The sequence below is a fragment of the Geotrypetes seraphini genome, chromosome 9 (genome assembly GCF_902459505.1).
Source record: "Geotrypetes seraphini chromosome 9, aGeoSer1.1, whole genome shotgun sequence".
Taxonomy (NCBI): Eukaryota; Metazoa; Chordata; class Amphibia; order Gymnophiona; family Dermophiidae; genus Geotrypetes; species Geotrypetes seraphini.
In genome coordinates this window covers 181,796,931-181,812,430 of record NC_047092.1, presented here as the reverse complement: position 1 = coordinate 181,812,430, position 15,500 = coordinate 181,796,931, and the positions used below count along the sequence as shown (strand labels likewise).

Genomic DNA, 15,500 nt, shown 5'->3' with positions numbered 1-15,500 from the left:
GTAGTTAGCAGCGCTTTTCAGTCAACTAACCAGTAAGGCCTAAATTCTGTCGCCAGTGCCTAATGCTAGGCACCTAATTTGGAGGCGCTCAACCAGATAAGTGCCTATCGAAATCGAACAACAAGCGCAATTAAGCTTTTTAATCAGCACCAATTGAAACTTAGGCCCCTGTCAAGAAAGAGCGATTCTGTAACAAGGCGCATCTAAAAATTTAGGCGGCCTTAAAAAAAGAGGCGCTATGCACGGTAGGCGTGGGCGCGGTTTCGTGTCAGGCGCCTTCTTACAGAATCGCTTCTCTTAAGCGCTCGCACGGCCGCCTAACTTTTAGTTGTGCCTAGAGCTGGCCTATGCGTTAGGCGCCTCCAAAATAGGTGCCGTCAGCGTGATTCACTTAAACAGCGCCCAATTTGACTTGAATCGCGCTGAACGCTACCCATTTTGGCGCCTAACTTTTGGGCCCTCAATGCTCAGTTAACATTAGGACAGGAAAAAAAAAGAAGGTTGTTCCAACTTTATCTAGTTTACTTATTTGGGAACTAGAGCCCAACCACTTTTAAGGTTCCCGGGACCCTTAAAAGATTCTAAAGATAAATCCTTAATAAATCACAAGTTTAAAAAGAAGAATTGAATTTATAGTTTATTGAAACACCAATTCAATGCTGAAATGCATGTAAAGCTTTTCAATCTTTTCCATCTATGCAGTGATTATGTTTATTAAGAACTTTATATACCGCATAACGGGCAATCAGGTCACAAAAAGACAGCGAGGAACTCCAGAGAGATTTGAACCAGCTTGAGAGATGGGCAGAAAATTGGCAGATGAGTTTTAATGTAAAAAATGCAAAGTGATGCACCTGGGCAGGAAAAACAAGGAACACGAGTATAAACTGTTAGGTATAACATTGGGGAAGAGCGAACAAGAAAAGGACCCGGGGGTACTGATAGACAGGACCCTGAAGCAGTCGGCTCAATGCGCAGCGGCGGCAAAGAAAGCTAAAAGGATGTTAGGCATGATAAAGAAGGGAATCACGAGTAGATCGAAGGAGGTCATAATGCCGCTTTATAGAGCAATGGTCAGACCACACTTGGAATACTGTGTCCAACACTGGTCTCCGTACCTGAAGAAGGATGTAACACTGGAGAGGGTGCAGAGGCGAGCGACGAAGCTAGTAAAAGGTATGGAGAACTTGAGCTACAAAGAACGCCTTGGAAAACTGGGATTATTCACCCTTGAGAAGAGAAGACTAAGAGGGGATCTGATAGAGACTTTTAAAATACTAAAAGGAATCGATAAAATGGAGCAAGCTCACTCACCAGCAGGGGTGAGCAAGAAACAGCGTTATTCACATTGGCAAATGTGACCCAGACTCGGACCCGAGGTCATGGCCTGAAGCCGAGAGGGGACACGGCCAGGACAAATGCCAGAAAGTTCTGCTTCACACAGCGAGTGGTGAACGCCTGGAACTCTCTCCCGAAAGAGATGGTGGAGGATTTAAGATTTAAGAGAAAATTGGACGCACATCTTCTTGCAGGACATATTGAGGGATACGAATGAGTAAGGGTACGCCTGGCTGAGCCTCCGCGTGTGCAGATCACCAGACTAGATGGACTCCAGGTCTGATCCGGTGCAGGCATTTCTTATGTTCTTATAATGGCCTAAAAGGATCCAAGCGGTTTACGATGCATAAATCACATTTATCAAGAAAAGAACTCCATTAAAAATAGAAAAGGAAAGATTAAGAACAAAAGTTAAAAAAAAAATTTTTCTCTGGAAGGGCTACACACTTCTGAGCATATGTAAGATTGAAATTCATATTATTTACATAATTTAATTATCAGCTATATCAAACAACTGAAGCACATGCTCATTACGTGTGTATTTCTAAATTTCAGGCGTGTCATTTGAGAAACTTTTCCCTGAATAAAATATATATTGACGTAGGATGCATAAGGGGCCATCTTGCCTCTAGACAAATTTGGAGGAGATCTGGAGAACGGTCCCTAACGAAGAGTAGAGAGAGTCTCACAAAAGGCTGCCAAAATAATGTCGAGAGTGCACTAGAAGGCCTATAAAATGAAATTAAGGGCCCCAAAGAGATAGACTTAAGAGGAAAGGAGGGATGAGATGCATTCAAAAATCTCCAGAAATGCTGCCGATGCACTAATGGCCAGGACTGTTCAGTGGACAAGATCTCCGAAAGCAGGAGGCCAAGTTAAGCTAGAAGGGCCTTCAGGAAAGGGTGGCGGATGCATAGAACAAGTTCCCATTGGAAGCAACTCAATAAAGAATGAAAAAGAGGACATTTACTGGTGAGGGTGGAAGTGAAGAGAGTTAATTAAGAGAAATGAAGCAAAAGAGAAGATGGCACTTTATTAGGCTAAATACAATTTTTTGACCAGCTTTTGAAGGCAACACTGTTTATTGTAAACCTTCTTCAGGGCAGAAATGGGCAAAAGATGGATTTGGACTTGGAGGATGAGATTGTACAGCGTCAGCATCTACGAGACAAATGTGTTTTTTTGTTACATAGAAGTTTCTGGACCCCAGTTCGTTTGTAGAAATTAGATAGTTCTAAGGCTAATAGATGCTGCCAGTGTCATCTAGACATAGGGACACTGGACCATTTGTTATTCTATTGTCCTGTAATACTCGACTTTGATGTGGGATGATTTGGTGTCAGGTCAAAAGCATGCCGGGACAAAGGCACACCCAGACAATTGAGCGCAGCGCGTGCCACCATGCCGCTCTAAATTACTGTTTTTAGCGCTCCGACGGGGGGGGTGGGGGGAACCCCCCCACTTTACTTAATAGACATCGCGCCGCATTGTGAGGGCGTTGTGGGGGGTTCTAACCCCCCACATTTTACTGAAAACTTCACTTTTTCCCTGTTTTTAGGGAAAAAGTTCAGGTTACAGTAAAATGTGGAGGGTTACAACCCCCCAAACCCCCCATAACGCCGGCGCGATGTCTATTAAGTAAACTGGGGGGGTTCCCCAACAAAAACCCCCGTCGGAGCCCCTAAAACTGTAATTTAGAGCGGCGCGGCAGCGCGCGCTGCGCTCAATTGTCGGCACGCGCTTTTGTCTTTTGCGCCGTTGTCTATGAACCGATGATTTTGCATATTAAACCCCCATTGGACCGATATAAATGTCGGCTTTTCCTTATTATGACCGGGATAGCCAAGCAAACGGTTACTCATAATTGGAAAAACTGCGATCGCCTTAGTTTTACTTTTTAACATAGTAGATGACGGCAGATAAAGACCCGAATGGTCCATCCAGTCTGCCCAACCTGATTCAATTTACATTTTTTAATTTTTTCTTCTTAGCTATTTCTGGGCAAGAATCCAAAGCTTTACCCTGTACTGTGCTTGAGTTCCAACTGCTGAAATCTCTCTTAAGACTTACTCCAGCCCATCTACACCCTCCCAGCCATTGAAGCCCTCCCCATGCTGACATGCTGGGGCACAATAAGAAATTTAAATTAGTTTGGGGTCCACTGATGTCTTTTGTGGCTTTGTCCAGGGGAGGGGGGGGGCTTATCTCTTTCATTTGGTTCTATTCCCTGATGGAAAAATTGGATGGGAAAGGGGGTTTTATTTTTCTGCATTGTTATTGATTGATAAGTGCTTATTATGATTATTATTATATGTATGTATATTGTTTTGCACTTTTGTTGGCTTTGAAAACTTAAAAGCTTTATAAAAAAAAAAAAAAAAAAAAAAAAAAAATATATATATATATATATATATATATATATATATATATGTGAAACATAAAGGCATTCCAATAAGACTCATGTGGATGAGGGGGAGTGGGGTTGGTGATCAGAAAATGACAAAGCGGTATCATTTTATGTGTATAATGTGATAGGAAACCCTGTTAAGATTTCTTCTGGTGATGGAATAATATTTCATCATCATAATTTCAAAGGTCTTAAACTCCTGGGAAGAAAACAAGGCAGAGGAGGCAGACTTATGGTCTTATCACCTCATAACTGTCGTGAGATTCTCATTGTGAACACCAGAGGGCGCTCCAAGACCATCATTCCAGACAACAGTCGACGCATGGAAAAACCAAAAGAAGGGATTTGCATTTTTATAACCTCTTGTCATAGGAGTAAAATGCCATTCTTATCATCGGCTAAGCACTGGGCAACCTGAGCCATAGAAGGTAGAATAAAAGCAAGGCTGGGAGGGGAAAATGAACGAGAAGCCAGATCTTGGAAAGAAACAGGTGACCCAGCTGTGCTATCTGCAGCAAGCAGCTGCTGGGACACAGCTGGGTGCCAGCTGTTAACAGAATGAAACCACTTGTACCATGAAACCAGAAAGGTGCATGGAGCATTCGTACACAGAAATTTCCTCAATGCTTTCTCGTTCAATCTATTTTACTTGAGACAAGATTGTCTATAGGGGACTTTTTTTTTTGTCCCCTTTAGGACACTGAGATCTTTTCTCCACTTTTAATAGTGTATTTATGAGACTGTGTCTGCTTGAGACCACTACATGGTGAGCTGCCATTGGGGGGGGGGTTGGGGGTGCAACCCCCCCCCCCCCACACACACATTATAGAGAAAACTGAACTTTTTCAGATTTTTTAGGAAAAAGTTCAGTTTTCTCTATAATGTGGGGGGTTGCACCCCCCAACTCCCCCCAGTGGCGTCAGAGCTCTTTAAAAGTACGTTTTTCCACAGCGCGCTGGTGTCTTGCGCCGAATTGTCTGTGCTCTAATGGTGGCGTGCTGATGTGTCGCGCGCTTTTGTCCTGTCACCGTCACAAGGAGCTACAGTGGGAGTCAAACTCATAACCTCAAGGTGCGGAGGATCCACCTGACACAACAGTTGGCATCAAAAGAGGAAAGATATTTTGGGGGGAAATCATTTACCTGAGAAATTGGTTTTAAGTTTATGTGCAAAAAGAAAGAACACAAGGAACATGGATATAAAATGTTAGGTGTAATATTGGGCAAAAGTGAACAAGAAAGGGACCTGGGGGTACCGATAGACAGGACCCTTAAGCCGTTGGCTCAATGTGCGGCGGCGGCAAAGAAGGCAAACAGGATGTTGGGCATGATAAAGAAGGGAATCACGAGTAGATCGGCGGACGTCATTTTGCCGCTTTACAGAGCAATGGTCAGACCACACTTGGAATACTATATCCAACACTGGCCTCCCTACCTAAAGAAGGATATAACCCTGCTGGAGAGGGTACAGAGGAGGGCCACGAAACTAGTAAAAGAAATGGATAATTTGAGCTATAAAGTGCGCCTCGGAAAACTGGGACAGTTCACCCTCGAAAAGAGGAGACTGCGAAGGGATATGATAGAGACTTTTAAAATACTAAAAGGATTCGACAAAATAGAGTAAGAAGCACCTTTATTCACATTGTCAAATGTGACATGAACAAGAGGTCATGGACTGAAACTGAGGGGTGGCAGGTCAAGGACAAATGTCAGGAGGTTCTGTTTCGCACAGCGAGTGGTGGACGCTTGGAACGCTCTCCCGGAGGAGGTGGTGACGGAGACTACCATTTTGGGATTCAAGCGCAAGTTGGATGCACACCTTTTTGCAAATCACATTGAGGGACACGGGTAATCAAGGTCTCCATCAGGGAGCACCTGGCTTGGCCTCCGCGTGTGCGGGTCGCCGGACTTGATGGACCTAAGGTCTGATCCGGTGAAGGCGTTTCTTATGTTCTTATGTACATCTTCGAATCACAAAATTAAGATTTCTCCCAGATCTTCCATCCATCAAAAGGGAACAAGATTTTAGTTACGGTATATTAAAAAAAAAAAAAAAAAAAAAGTTCTAACTGGGGTTGTTTTCCATTCTCTTTGATCCTGAACAATTGAGGGACTTTTTCTACAGAAGATCAAACAGCAGGGAAAGCCCTGTAAGTATGATTAATTAGAATCTTAAATGTTTTAACATCCCATATAGTTGGTACTGAATGGGCCATCTTTACTCTTTCAAGATGTAAGTTTGCCTTTTAAAAACAGAAACAAAGAGACACACAATTTTGAAACAGTATCAGTTTTTTCAGCTTCTGCTCAATTCTTGGAAACGGAGCCACAAAAGAACAAAGAAACCGAGCCAACATAATGAGCGTGAAAATAATTTGTATCAGTAAGAACGAGATGCAGTTCCAACTAACCTCTGCAGAGCTGAGATCCCAAACAGGGGCTGCGCAAGGCCGACTCACTCATTCATACCAGGATGTCAAAACCAGCTGTGCACGGGGAGCAAGAGGGAAATGGGTTTGCCAGATTTATGTATATTGGGGCCCCTAAGATGTACAGTTCCCCCTCCGTATTCGCTGTGATAGGGGATTAACAGAACCGCAAATACAGAAAAACCGCAAATAACTTTTTCATATGTTATTCGCTATTTTCTATTAAAAACCATCGTGAATATGGTGAAACCGTGAATAACATGGTGGGAGACCCGGCCTGTTCCTGAAGGAGAGGCAAAACACGGTGAAGAACGTGCTGGGAATCAGCGATTTCTCTATGCAAGCTGATGTAATTTGGGAGGGAGGGGCCTGCAAGCTAAAAACCGTGAATAATCGAAAGCGCAAATACGGAGGGAGAAGTGTAATATTTAAGAGGCATCCTTGATCAAGTAGGAAGTGCATTTTAGGATTCATAGTTTTCCATGCTACTGAAAAACATGGGGCCCCTTGTAATGTGAAACCCTAAATCATAGCTTGTCTACCTAATACATAAATCTGGTCCCTTGGCTTGCAGTCTTGTGCTATTTTCCCATTTAACAAAAGTAAAAGTTTGCACAGCTTAAAAATGAAACTTCTGCATGCATGTTGTTTCTCCCTCTTTTACTGTATATTTGCTTTAATTTATATTTATTATAGAAGTCACCCTGAAAAGTATAACTCAAGAGCAGTATTTTAAGTTTTAATAAACCTGAAATTTGTACTTCCATGGGAGCTGCGAAGGGGGAATAGAAACCCAGGCCATATGGTCTTTATCTGCCGATCCATGCCAATTATCAAACAGGGCCAAGTAATCAAAATATGATTATGTGGGAAACAAGTGTTCATCTTTGTAAAAATGCGTTATTGTCCTCACAGAGGGCAGAAAAAGGGCTAATTTACCAGGATACTCCAGGGTGATAATGAGAATTGGACAGGAGCCAGGGCTGGAGGTCTCAACCACTGGGACTTGCTCACGAGTTTCCATCTTGTGCTAATTCAGCCCTGTTGTGTACGAGCTGGAAGAGCGAGCGAGGTCTCAGGGGTAACTGAACAATGTCAGAAGCCTCTGGGGAAAAGCAGGCTGTTATCCGAAGTGCACGATTTGTTTTCAGAAAGTCGCGTGCATGGCCATGTTTCACCTTCATGTGTAATACTTAAGTTCTCGTTTCTTAGACGGCCTCAGTTCTGCAGTCAAACCACAGAAACTCAAAATTGGGGAGGCACAGTATGTGTTCAGGGTGTCCTAGGTTCTTGAATCTGAGGGATGCCCACTCCCTCCTGCCATGCTGAACCCCCTCCTCCCCGCCGTGAGAGAAAAAAGTGGCAGGAGAGATGCTATCTCATGCATATTCATTGTGGATATCCTGAAAACCTGACCTGGCTCCGGCTCTGAAGGACCGGAATTGCCTACCCCTGGGTTAGACAATGCCTATGAAAGAGCCAGGTTTTCACAGCTGCATTAAAGTTCTTTAAGAGCTCCCCAATACATGAGGTAAATGGCGAGGAGCTCCAAAACACGTTAAAAGGTTTCACTACGGGTGGAACTTGGGACGCAGGACAGGCAATGGGGCAGATTCTGCAGAGAGCAGGGCGGCAAGGCAGAAGTCGGCAGAGAGCAGGAAAAGTCGTGAGCGACTGGTCCCCACCAGTCGCTTCTTTTCTCGATCGGTCAGACCAATCGGTGTTCCTGAAAATGTTTAGTGAATTGTATCCTTCCTGCTTTGCATGCCGTTTTCCCCCTCATTTCCATGCACGGATCGGAATTGGATCAGCCATGAGGTTGGTGAATCAGGTCAGGGTCACAAACTGATCGGTACATGACTGGTAAGCTTTGTGAATCTAGCCCTAAGTGACTTGCCCAGGGTCACAAGGAACAGTGCGGGGTTTGAACCCACCACCTCAGGGTGCTGAGGCTGTAGCTTTAACCACTGCACCACTCTAGAAATCAAAATGTATTAGAAGTGAGCCAAGTAAAGGACAATCAAGCCATTGTGACATCACTGATGAGGTTGGCTCTTATTGGTGGAATGAGGCATTGTGACATCACAGTATCAGCTCTGGTTACCAGAAACCTTTCATCCTATTTATTCAATTTTCTATGCCGTTCTCCCAGGGGAGCTCAGAACAGTTTACATGAATTTATTCAGGTACTCAAGCATTCTTCCCTGTCCATCCTGATGGGCTCACACCTAATATATCTAAGGCAATGGGGGTCTTAAGTGACTTGCTCCGGGTCACAAGGAGCAACATGGGGGAAGGATGGGCTCATTGTACAGTATAAGGAATAGTGACTGCAGAGAGGTAGCCAAGATAGAAACATAGAATATGACGGCAGAAAAGGGCCAACGGCCCAACAAGTCTGCTCACTCAAGAACCCTCCCTCCCAACTAATCTGCCTACTCAAGAACCCTTCTTCCCAACTAGTCTGCCCACTCAAGAACCCTCCCTCCCAACTAGTCTGCCTACTCAAGAACCCTCCCTCCCAACTAGTCTGCCCACTCAAGAACCCTCCCTCCCAACTAGTCTGCCCACTCAAGAACCCTCCCTCCCAACTAGTCTGCCCACTCGAGAACCCTCCCTCCCAACTAGTCTGCCTACTCAAGAACCCTCCCTCCCAATTAGTCTGCCTACTCAAGAACCCTTCCTCCCAACTAGTCTGCCCACTCAATAACCCTCCCTCCCAACTAGTCTGCCTACTCAAGAACCCTCCCTCCCAACTAGTCTGCCTACTCAAGAACCCTCCCTCCCAACTAGTCTGCCCACTCAAGAACCCTCCCTTTCAACTAATCTGCCTACTCAAGAACCCTTCTTCCCAACTAGTCTGCCCACTCAAGAACCCTCCCTCCCAACTAGTCTGCCTACTCAAGAACCCTCCCTCCCAACTAGTCTGCCCACTCAAGAACCCTCCCTCCCAACTAGTCTGCCCACTCGAGAACCCTCCCTCCCAACTAGTCTGCCCACTCAAGAACCCTCCCTCCCAACTAGTCTGCCCACTCAAGAACCCTCCCTCCCAACTAGTCTGCCCACTCAAGAACCCTCCCTCCCAACTAGTCTGCCTACTCAAGAACCCTCCCTCCCAACTAGTCTGCCCACTCGAGAACCCTCCCTCCCAACTAGTCTGCCCACTCGAGAACCCTCCCTCCCAACTAGTCTGCCCACTCAAGAACCCTCCCTCCCAACTAGTCTGCCCACTCAAGAACCCTCCCTCCCAACTAGTCTGCCCACTCAAGAACCCTCCCTCCCAACTAGTCTGCCCACTCGAGAACCCTCCCTCCCAACTAGTCTGCCCACTCGAGAACCCTCCCTCCCAACTAGTCTGCCTACTCAAGAACCCTCCCTCCCAATTAGTCTGCCTACTCAAGAACCCTTCCTCCCAACTAGTCTGCCCACTCAATAACCCTCCCTCCCAACTAGTCTGCCTACTCAAGAACCCTCCCTCCCAACTAGTCTGCCTACTCAAGAACCCTCCCTCCCAACTAGTCTGCCCACTCAAGAACCCTCCCTTTCAACTAATCTGCCTACTCAAGAACCCTTCTTCCCAACTAGTCTGCCCACTCAAGAACCCTCCCTCCCAACTAGTCTGCCTACTCAAGAACCCTCCCTCCCAACTAGTCTGCCCACTCAAGAACCCTCCCTCCCAACTAGTCTGCCCACTCAAGAACCCTCCCTCCCAACTAGTCTGCCCACTCGAGAACCCTCCCTCCCAACTAGTCTGCCCACTCAAGAACCCTCCCTCCCAACTAGTCTGCCCACTCAAGAACCCTCCCTCCCAACTAGTCTGCCCACTCAAGAACCCTCCCTCCCAACTAGTCTGCCTACTCAAGAACCCTCCCTCCCAATTAGTCTGCCTACTCAAGAACCCTTCCTCCCAACTAGTCTGCCCACTCAATAACCCTCCCTCCCAACTAGTCTGCCTACTCAAGAACCCTCCCTCCCAACTAGTCTGCCTACTCAAGAACCCTCCCTCCCAACTAGTCTGCCCACTCAAGAACCCTCCCTTTCAACTAATCTGCCTACTCAAGAACCCTTCTTCCCTGGAGTATCTATCGTTTGAGCATAACTCTGTAGTACTCCCACCTGTTTGTCTTTGTGTTGTGCTTTGTGTGTTATTGAAAAGGTCTTGACTTTAACCCGATGTGGTAGAGGAAGCCAGTGGTGCTGAATAAAGGGGTAACTCGGTCAAAATTTTTGGTATGGCATTTAATATGAGACTGGGCTATTCCAATCCAGGTCACAAGTACCTGCCAGAAACCCAAATAGTAGCAAGATTCCAGATTCCCAAAGAGTAGCAACATTCCACGCTACCGATCCCAGGGCAATCAATGGCTTCCCCATGTCTGTCTCAATAGCAGACTATGGACTTTTCCTCCAGGAACTTGTCCAAATCTTTTTTAAATGCAGATGCTAACTATTGTTACCACATCCTTTGGCAATGATTTCTAGCGCTTAACTATTTGTTGAGTGAAAAAAATATATATAGTTTCACCTATTTGTTTTATCGGTATTTCTACCAAACTTTGTTGAGTGACCCCTAGTCCTTGTACTTTTTGAAAGAATAAAAAATTGATTCACTTTTAACCTTTCTCCACCTCAATCATATCCCCCCTCAGCCATCTCTTTTCCAAGCTGAAGAGCCCTAACCTCTTTAGTCTTTCTTCATACGAGAGGAGTTTCATCCCCTTTGTCTGGCCCTCTTCTTTGAACTTTTTCTAATCCCTCTATATCTTTTTTGAGATACAGTCACCAGAATTGAACACAAGTACTTAAGGTAACGCACCATGGAGCAAATCACAGGCATTATAACATTCTTGGTTTTGCTTGTTGCAAGTTCCCGGGTCTCGCTGCGTCTTTCTCAGGTAGAAACCAACGTTTCAGCCACCATGCTGTGGCTTTCTTCAGGGTACGCTCTGAAGTCTGCAGTGTGACTTTGGAAATAGGGGGTTCACTGACCTGATTGGGAACAGGTCGACCAATTTGAATTTTGGCGGGAAAGTCAGTTGGTCAGAAATTTGAATTTGTTGTGAAAGTCCATAGAATGGAAAAGTCTCTGGTAGGTTTAATAATAATTTGTTCTTATATACCGCCATACCGTAAAGGTTCTAGGCAGTTCAGAACAAATAAAACTAATACGTACAACGCAGATAAAATACATCAAATTATAAATGAAAAATAACTTAATTAAAAGTTAGAATGGGATGCATTAAGATACCAACCTATCAAATAGTTGTGTCTTTAACAGTTTTCTAAAATAAGAATAAGAAGCGACCTCTAACATAATTTTTCTAAGCCATATATTCAATTTAGCGGCCTGAAACGAGAGGGTTCTCTCAAGGAACTTCTTGTAATGACAAGATTTTATGGAGGGATATGTGAACAAATTCACTCTGTGTGTACTCTTATTAGAGTGGCTCAAAGAGAAGTGAGGAACAAGATAGCCTGGTGACATACCAAAGACTGATTTATTACAAAAGCATGAAAATTTAAACTAAATTCTAGGCTCTATTGGCAACCAATGAAGTTTCTGGTAAAAAGGAGTAATATGCTCCCATTTTTTTAAAAGACGTTCCCCCCCCCCCCATGGAGCTGGGTTAGATGCTCTCTCTCAGGGTTTCCGCAGCTGGCATTATGGTGGACTGCCCTGTTCCTAGTCAGGTCAGTGATCCCACTATTTTTAAATTCACACAGCAGACTTCAGAGCGTAACCTGAAGAAAGCCACAGCACGGTGGCTGAAACGTTGGTTTGTACCTGACAAAGACGCAGCTGAGCGCGGCAGGGAGATGATTCCCTTGCTTTGACCGGCTCAGCGGCAACGCGATTCTCTAAACGGTGCCTGTGACATAGAGAATCGGGGTGGTTAGGCGTCTGCCATCAGGACAGACGCGATTCTGTATAGGACGCTCGTATGCGATTCTCAAAAGCAGCTTAGGCGGCTGCCTAGACCTGGCGCCCTATACAGAATCAGGCCCTAACTGTGTGTGTAAGACACTGAATGTTAATATGTGCAAAAGTGTTACAGTTATGTGGATGTTAACTGGGGGCCAAGCTGTATTCTATAGGGTGCAACTCGTTTACTATGTAAATATTATGGGGAGAAGCATATGGGAGAGTCCTACATTTAAGCATGCAACTTGCAGAATACCTTTGTCCTGCGCTAAAGTGCCACAAGTATTTACGCCTGCTTATGGGGACTTAAATGAATGCACCGAAACGCCAACTGCCACTACTATAACGGAATCTGGGCGCCCAGATGTAGCGCACCGAACAGAAGCTTGGTTTTAAAATTCTGGCGACCTGTATAAAAATTCCCCGGAAGGCAAGATTACCAGACAGAAACTGACCTATTATGGACACGTGAAGAGAGCGAATTTCACTAGAAAAAGGGAGGTGCTAAAAAGGACGCAGGGGAGACCCTCAAGAATGAACGCCAAGCAATTGAAAGAAGCCGTGGAAATCAGGGAAGCGTGGCGCGGACTGGTCTAGAGTACCCAAGGGTCGAACACGACTGAATAGATACTAGCATAGTATACAAATTCTCCCCCAAAGCAGGCGTGGGCAGCTTTCAGCCCGTGAGACCATGGAAACTATAGGCAGAACAAGAGTGTGGAAAATTTTACATGCTGGGCTCGAAATATTTTCAGAATAGCAACAGAGACCTCATGAAACTTTCAAAGTAACAACAGAAGTGTGCAGTGACAGACCATCTGGTAAGAAATGAAAATATGTTCAGTCAGTTACTCATTGCTTAAGAGTCAAGTGAATTTTCTGTTATGCGTTCTGCCAAGGACAGGACCGAGGCTATGCGTTTGCCCACCCCCAGCCCTAAGGCACAGAACACGAAGGCAGATAAAGGCCAAATGGGCCATCCAGTCTGTCCATGCACAGCCTGAATCTACATAAAAGCTGTGTGTGTTTGTAGCAGAGTGTGTGTGGCAGAGTGTGTGTGTGTGTGTGTGTGTGTGTAATAGAATGTGTGTGTGTGTGTGTGGGGCAGAGTGTGTGTGTCAGTGTGTGTGTAATAGAGTGTGTGTGTAGCAAAGAAAGAGAGAGAGAGAGAGAGAGTATGTGTGGCAGTGTGTGTGTGGCAGAGTGTGTGTGTCAGTATGTGTGTGGGTGTGTAGCAGAATGTGTGTGTGTGTGGCAGAGTGTGTGTGTCAGTGTGTGTGTGTGTGTAGCAGAGTGTGTGTGTGTGTGTGGCAGAGTGTGTGTGTCAGTGTGTGTGTGTATATGTGGCAGAGTGTGTGTGTGTGTAATAGAGTGTGTGTGTGTATGGCAGAGTGTGTGTGTCAGTGTGTGTGTGTATATGTGGCAGAGTGTGTGTGTGTGTAATAGAGTGTGTGTGTGTATGGCAGAGTGTGTGTGTCAGTGTGTGTGTGTATATGTGGCAGAGTGTGTGTGTGTGGCGGAGTGTGTGTGTGTGTAATAGAGTGTGTGTGTGTATGGCAGAGTGTGTGTGTCAGTGTGTGTGTGTATATGTGGCAGAGTGTGTGTGTGTGGCAGAGTGTGTGTGTGTGTAATAGAGTGTGTGTGTGTATGGCAGAGTGTGTGTGTCAGTGTGTGTGTGTATATGTGGCAGAGTGTGTGTGTGTGGCAGAGTGTGTGTGTGTGTAATAGAGTGTGTGTGTGTATGGCAGAGTGTGTGTGTCAGTGTGTGTGTGTATATGTGGCAGAGTGTGTGTGTGTGGCAGAGTGTGTGTGTGTGTAATAGAGTGTGTGTGTAGCAAAGAAAGAGAGAGAGAGAGAGAGAGAGTATGTGTGGCAGTGTGTGTGTAGCAGAGTGTGTGTGTATTAGTGTGTATGTGTGGCAGAGTGTGTATGTAATAGTGTGTGTGTGTAGCAGAGAGAGAGAGAGAGAGAGTGTGTAGCAGAGTGTGTGTGTGTATTAGTGTGTGTGTAGCAGAGAGAGAGTGTGTAGCAGAGTGTGTGTGTGTATGTGTGGCAGAGTGTGTGTAGCAGATAGAGAGTGTGAGTGAGTGTGAGTGTGTGTGTGTGTGAACCATATTTCCTTCCATCCCTCACAACCCAGAAGGTAAGACGTTCTCCCTCCCTTCACAACTGCAGTTCTCAGATACAACAAAAGAATTAGTTACAATATCTGATGCTTACAAACGTTTGAGAAACCCTCGAACACCCTGATGAAACCAAAGTATGTTGGCCACAATAGCATTTACCGCTTAGCTTCCTAAACACGTCCTGGAAACCTCCCGCCTGCACTAAATCAGTTTGCATATACTGAATATCCAAAGAATGCAAACTGATCGTAAGCTTATTTTTCGGAGTATTTTGAAAGCCCGGCTAGTCGTGGGGGGCCTCAGGATTGTTTGGAAAAACCCTGAATTATTAGATTTTGGTCTACATCGGGCTTGTCCAACCTACGACTCCGCAGGGCAGAACCCAGCCCACTAAGTGCTTGTTTCTGGCCCACAAGGGCTTGGCAGTTCTTGTCGTGCTTTCCCACCATTATTTGTCTCGCTGTAAGCATGAGCTGTGCAGTAGCAGAAGTGTAGGTTGATTTCGCAAGAACTGAAACTATGAGATTAACCCAAACTTAATGACACTGCGTAGTTCAAGAGCCAAGCCAAGCCGTGGTGGGGGAAACGGGAATCCTAGTGCTTCTTTTGCAACTGAAACTGGGTGAAAGCTGGATGATGCACTGTTATAATTTTGGCACTATTCGATTAAAATATGCACCAAAATACAAACTATCTTTTGGCCTTCCAAATGTTAAAAATTATAGAATGTGACCCTTAGTCGAAAAAGGTTGGATAAGCCTGGTCTACCATCTTGGGTTCTCAAACCAGTCTTTGGCACACACAGAGTCAGTTTTGGTGTTCTAGAGCAGGGGTTCCCAACCCTGTCCTGCAGGACCACCAGCCAGACGGGTTTTTGGGATAACCCTAATGAATATGCATGAGAGAGATTTGCATATAATAGAGGTGACCGGCATGCAAATCTGCTCCATACATCTTCATTAGGACTATCCTGAAAACCTGACCACTGTTCTAGAGCACTGTTTCTCAACTCGGTCCTGGAGCACCCCCTTGCCAGTCAGGTTTTCAGGATAACCACATTGAATTTGCATAAACTTGATTTGCCTACACTGCCTCCATTATATGCAAATTTCTTTCATGCATATTCATTATGGATATCCTGAAAACCTGACTGGCAAGGGGGTACTCCTTACACTAACACCAGCCCACGAAGGAGACCAGCACTGACTGGTATTTGTCGAATGCCATAGCACAGACACAACTCCCCTGCCTATGACTGATGGATTACAAAGAAATTAC

General features: G+C 45.3%; 1 protein-coding gene across 1 annotated transcript in view; it reads right to left on the bottom strand.

The window, feature by feature from the left end:
* The window catches only part of MB21D2 (Mab-21 domain containing 2), a 75,344-nt gene that overhangs the window by 2,637 nt on the left and 57,207 nt on the right, over window positions 1-15,500 (bottom strand). The gene's annotated exons all lie outside the window — the stretch shown is intronic.